At 36.3% G+C, this 6,286-nt stretch overlaps 1 pseudogene; it reads left to right on the forward strand.

Annotated features, from left to right (window-relative positions):
• Positions 1-3,430: 3,430 nt before the first annotated feature.
• On the forward strand, positions 3,431-5,886 carry LOC134265689 (serine/arginine repetitive matrix protein 2-like; annotated as a pseudogene).
• The last annotated feature ends 400 nt before the right edge of the window (positions 5,887-6,286 follow it).

A 6,286-nucleotide genomic window follows, 5' to 3' on the forward strand; every position in this document is an offset into this window, starting at 1 on the left:
TGAACAATCAATTGACTCTCAAAAAAAAAATTTTCAGGAAGCTGAGGACAACATTTCCCGTGCCCAGAAGCAGAAAACAAACTATGACAGAAGCCACAACATAGTAAGGCACGATTTTCAGGTCAACGACCAAGTTCTCTTCAAAACCTGAAGCAGAAGACAAAAAAGGGACAAAAATATAAGAAGTGGCTGGGTCATCCCTAACCAAAAAATACTAGTAAACTATAGTAAACTCATTATAAAGATGCTTGATATAAATGTAAAATTTGAATTACATATTATATTCTGTGTTGTTACACCTTTGTATAGTGAAAATGACACTGGAATAAAATTTCACTTTAAATTATGTCTTTCATAAATATTTACAGGCATCAGACATTATTGAGTCGCCAAACTCCAAACGCAGGGAGCTGCTCATTCAGTCCCTGGGAGGCTCCTGCAGTGTGACATGCAAACTGTGGGGGAGAGTGTGGGCCAAACCCTCCCCCCTCCCCCCACAGACACTGTACTCGCAGCAAACTGTGATGAGTTGTCAGCATGGAAAGGATCCATCTCCCTTAACTTCTCAGTTCTGACCACTCTGAATGTATGTATATTATTTAAATTCATTTTCGTTCATAAAAGTCAGTAGTGATACATACTTGTAAATGGTACAAATCAATTATAATACAATAAATTTACACAAGTTATGCCCCTTGTAATAATTACAGAGCGTAACAAATAAATATTTTTATTTAATTTTTCACATTTTTAGACTTAAGAATTTTATACCACACAATTACACCACTACCTGCATTCATTACACCACTGTTCTGTCAAGAGTTAAGAGTTATCTCTCTTTACTTATTGATTTTTCATGTAAGAACTCCTTTGTTTTTGTTTTCTTTGGTAAAATTGTTGCATAGAAGCCCGCCATTCGTTAACGTGGTTAAACGCCAGTTACAAATTCACCATAATTTAGGCCTATCACAGAGTATGTATCTATTTGTAAACACTTAATTATTCTTAAAATTATTATCTCTATATGTTTATATCTTTTTTAGAGGCTGAAAGCAGTTTTATTTGTAATTATTGAAGCTGTCATACTGGAAACTTGTCGTCTGTTGATAATGTAAACATAGCCTTGTTTTAATTTGTACATCTTTCTATGAATTATTTGCTAAGCGATATATCTTCACAGAACATGTAGAAAAATTCTTTGCATATTACTAATGTACCAGCATTTAGCATATTTTTTTTCTGTGCAGAGAACAGGAAGGTGCAGCGGAAATATCTTCCCCGTCATGCGCGGAACAAGATCCAGGAGGAGAGTCTAAATGATGATTTTTTTTTAATTATTATTTATTTAGTGTAACTGTCATATATACATGTATGTTGTTTAAATTATAGAAATAAGATTGATATTTAACCCTATGTGGACAGGTCATCAAGATTCAAATTCAAATGTCCCAATTGCACGAAGTCCTTTGTCCGGAAGAATGAACTGAATGTGCATATAGCCGCAAAACATGGAAAAAGGCATTTAAATGCCCAAAATATCAGAAAGCATTTGCATATATGTAAACGGACGAAGCAGCTCACCAAAAAAAAGGTAAGTTAAAATAATTGTACAGTGAATTGTTTGTGCATGTGTTTCATCTGACAATCTTTTTGTGAATTTATACTGTTGTTGTTGTTTTCAGAATAAAGGAAAGGGGATAAAATGACAGAAATGCGACCACGTCTCACATAACGAGCGGTAGTTGAACGATCACAAAATGTTTCACGACAATAAAAAGAAACCAGAGAAGGCGCGTGGTCTTAGCTGCAGAAAAATGCAACCAATCCTTCCCCGATAGAAAGAACCTCTATCTACATCAGAGATCTGCACATCAAACTAGCAATGGGGTAGATTTAAGTTTTCCGCAGAGGGGCACAGAGGAACCTGCTCCTTGGGAGGCGACGAGAATTTGAAGGCCACATACATGGCAAATAAAGAGTTCATTCTCGGGGAAGGAGAAAACGGTGTAGTGAAAAAGACCACCAACTGCCCGGTGGATAATTCGTTGTTTTGTAGACATTGTCTCTAAGCTGGAGAAAATTACAGAGGAGGAGAAAATGTCCTTCAGATTTAATATATCTAGATCTGTTGAATTTATCTTGCAGAATATTGAGACGGGAGACTATCGTTATTTCATACCTGATAGGAATGAAACACTCTTCCCGAGACCAACATTAATTGGTAGTCTGGAAGATGTTGACAAAAAATGAGAGGGAGATTTAACTATCAGATCTCTTAGAACATCTTATGCGACAGCGACCCAACAGCAAGTGGAGAGTGGTGCATGTTACCAACATTAAAGATGTTCTCTACTGAACCTCATACATTTTGAATTAATGTGTTCTAAAGTCTCATACTTGTAAACATAAATTAATTTTTTTCCTATTCTTTTAATTACCCGTTACATTGTAATTTAGTGATTTTGTTTATGACATACGCAATTGTTAATATACAGCTTCAGCTTAGACTAGGTTGGAGACGTCTCCATATTAGTGAAAAATTCTCGAGAAGGACGTTAAACTATATACAATCAATCAATGGACTAGGCTGGGTAGTACATGTAATTGGAGATGTATGTCTAAACAGGCCTTCGAATGTAAGTGTGTACAAGACAAATATGATACCCTGTGAACGTCGATCCATTTTCTACAACTTCAGCATGCACTCTGAATTAGCTTTTCACAATTGCATTTAAGCTGGATAAGTGACACACTAAAATTTTGCATATAGTTCTTTTGCCAGCATGAAAATTTGTCTTGTCTCCATTTGGTGAGAGACCATTGCCTGTTTGGACCTTGTCTGTGAATATTTTTATTGATGACACATCAGCAAACAAAAGTAAACGATGGCTTGTCCTACATTGTATCCAAATGCAACCTACAGAAACAGTCATGTTATAAGAAATTTCAATTTAACTAATATAATATAGTAACCTCCGAATTTTGCCATCAAATTGTCTGTTACCCACGTTTTGTTGTTGTAATATCTGTGCGACTGTGTTGTGGTACGACCTGCTGACAAGGTGACGTCAGATGGCGGAACAGTCACAGTACCTCTTTGAAAGGCGACAAATTTTCAACGTCGGATTTACAGCAGATTATCCTAAGAACGTCGACCAAAAAACATTTATACACATTATTTACAAAACATTTTCAAATAATTAATTTTTGTTGTATTGTCTCATTTGAATAAAAGCAAAACAGGATAAAGTCTATCTGGAATAATGCAACCCTCCCTTTTTTGAGGGGGGTGGGGGGTGAGAAAATAATCAGAGTAAGTAACGTAATTACAGCTAGGATATACTTACCTCCATTTAAGTTATTTTACAAAGATTAATTACTTCAGATTATTAATCAACTGCCAAAATTCATGCAAGTATATATAAATGAAATGCCGGGGCGCGTTTTCAATGATCATTCTATCGCTGCATGCTTAAACTGTGCTGACCGATTGGTTGCACCACCAATACCTTCAAAGAAAACGTCATCGGATAAAACCAGACCATCTTTTGAATTGTCAATGTCAAGATCTCCATCAAGAGAGTCGAGATCCTTAACACCCTGCTAGTCGTGTGCTAGTTCCTTGAGCTTCAGCAGAGAAAGTTCTGTTAATAGGTCTGATAGGTCAAGAAGTAGAAGTCCGGTAAGGTCTTCACATTGATCAAGAAGATCCTCAAAGTCGGAGATGTCAAGGTCAAGAAGTTCAATAAGGACATCAAATGTATCAAGAATTTCAAGATCAAGAACCCCTAAAAGGTCATTGAACAGGTCAATAAGGTCGAAGAGTCCTGAAATGTCAAGAAGATCAAGGTCAAAGTTAATGTCATTGTAAGGAATGTCAAGGTCCAGTAGTCTTACAAGGACATATCAAATGTATCAAGGATTTCAAGATTAAAAGGTAATTGAACAGGTCAAGGTCAATGAGTCCTGAGAGGTCACGAATATCAAGGTCAAAATCTTATAATAGGTCTAGAAGCTGTGAAAGGTCAGTAAGTAGATCTAGATACTACAAGTCTACATGTTATGAGAGGTCAATTGCAAGATCAAGAGACATTGAAAGGTCAAGAAACAGAAACCAAAAAGAAACCAGCCTACCAACGCTCCAACGAGCTTCTCAAAGAAAAGTACAGCATTCAACAGACATATTTCCTATGACGGAAGAAAGTGAGTAGAAAAGGAATATGTTTATTAAGGCATATTACAATTTCAGCTGAATAATTTTTTTATTAATTCATATAATGTTGCATATTACCTATTTGATAATTTTTATTGTAGGATTTCAAATAAGGGTCCTCTACCTTTTAGTGGAGATAAGAGACACATTAAATTATAGCAGAACAGCAATATCTTCCACTGAGGTGGAAGACATTGAACTGGATATCATAAATTCGGACGAAGCATTTACATGTAATAACTTGGAAGACAAACTTTAGTCTACAAACTTTAAATCCAACTTCGTACGTATTTGTAAATTATATGTATCTTCTCATGTTTTGATCCCTCAAAGATAATGCAGATAAACTTTCATACTCATTAATTCTTAAATGAACTTCTTATCAAACTTACTAACAAAATATTAAGCATGTCTGAAGAGAATCAAGTAACTACTGAAAGCAATTTTATTTCAGAAACTCTTGCTACATAAGGTAAGAGGTGAAGATGCAATGACCACATGAAGATTGATTGATTGTATAGTGTTTAACGCCCCTCTACAGAATATTTCACTGATATTGAGACGTCACCATTGCCGGTGAAGGGCTGCAAATTTAGGCCTATGCTTGGCACTTACGGCCTTTGAGCAGGGAAGGATCTTTATCGTGCCACACCTGCTGTGACACGGAGCCTCGGTTTATACGGTCTCATCCGAAGGACCGCCCCATTTAGTCGCCTTTTACGACAAGCAAGGGGGTACTGAGGACCCATTCTAACCCGGATCCCCACAGGGTACCAAATGAAGAAGTCAATGCTGAGGTAAATGTCTGACATTTGAGCATAAAAGATGATAATTAATTTTTCAAAAAGTATATTTTAAAAGGAATATGTTAAAAACTACATGAAATCTTTTTCAATATGATTGTTATACATTTCAAGAACCATAACATACTCATACATGGCAGGAATGAACATGAAGGGCAAAAGGGGAAAAAGGGCATTTGCTTCCTCACTACTATACCAGCTTATCAAAGGTATGTACATATAATATAGTGTATGTATAAAATTCAAAATTATGACAATGCTTTATTTTTTAAGAAGAATTAACATGAATGTAATTTTAGCTAGTAATTTCCAATTTTTGAATTATAGGAAATATTGATTTTTAAAAACAATTTCAAAAAGGTCTTTCAATTATTCAGACTTTCATATTAAACTGGAAATCAGAGATTTAAAGTTGAAACTATGCTGCTTATGTCCTTACGCTTCCTTATTTGAGCATTGTTCCATGAATATTTCACAATGGAAAAATTATTACTAAATTGTAAATTAAAAAGAAAATCTTAGTTCATTCTTATCGGTTTGTAGATTGTAAGTAGTATTGTATCTCCCAATTAAGATGTGCGTAAGACGATAAAAAATGATTTCATTTCGTTAATTGCTACCGGTAATAAAACTTATGTATTCCAGATGCCGTATTATCCTCCCATAAGGAGTATACAGAGTCAAAATTTAATGAGGACCTGGGAAAATTCCTGAAGTATGCTCCACAGCGATTAGGAGGGGGGAGGAAGAAGAAGGACTGAATAATTGTTAGCTCTCCTTAGCTAAAAAGTGAGCTTTTTTAATCACATTTTGTTCGACGTCCATCTGTCTAGCTGTCTGTAAACTACTAGTATTCACATTTTTGACTTCTTCTCCAAAACTAGTGGGTCAAGAAATCTTGCGACCTCGCATCTTGGGTGAAAGGGATTCAAGTTTGTTCAAATGAATGGCCACACACTTATTCAAGATCTGGACTTCGCCCCCGTTTCTGGCATGGCGTATGTGACATCCGGTCTGTTGACTCATCCAGGTGAGCCACCGACAGGCTTTGGCCGAATACTGTCGTGCCGGTTGATACCCCAGGTTCGGAATGATGGCAATGGTGTCTTCAGGCATAAATTGTCGACGGTAGGCTAAATTGGCAGCACTGGCTAAAGTGATGGATTCCTGGAAAGGGTCCACATTGACCAAAGTCTTGAGGGTGGCTCTAAACTGTGCACAGCATCGTTGTAAAATGTCGACGTCCAAGACACAATACTCTACAAACTCC

The sequence above is a fragment of the Saccostrea cucullata genome, unplaced genomic scaffold (genome assembly GCF_032062105.1).
Source record: "Saccostrea cucullata isolate Sc308-1 unplaced genomic scaffold, CSIRO_AGI_Scuc_v1 ctg10886, whole genome shotgun sequence".
Classification (NCBI taxonomy): Eukaryota; Metazoa; Mollusca; class Bivalvia; order Ostreida; family Ostreidae; genus Saccostrea; species Saccostrea cuccullata.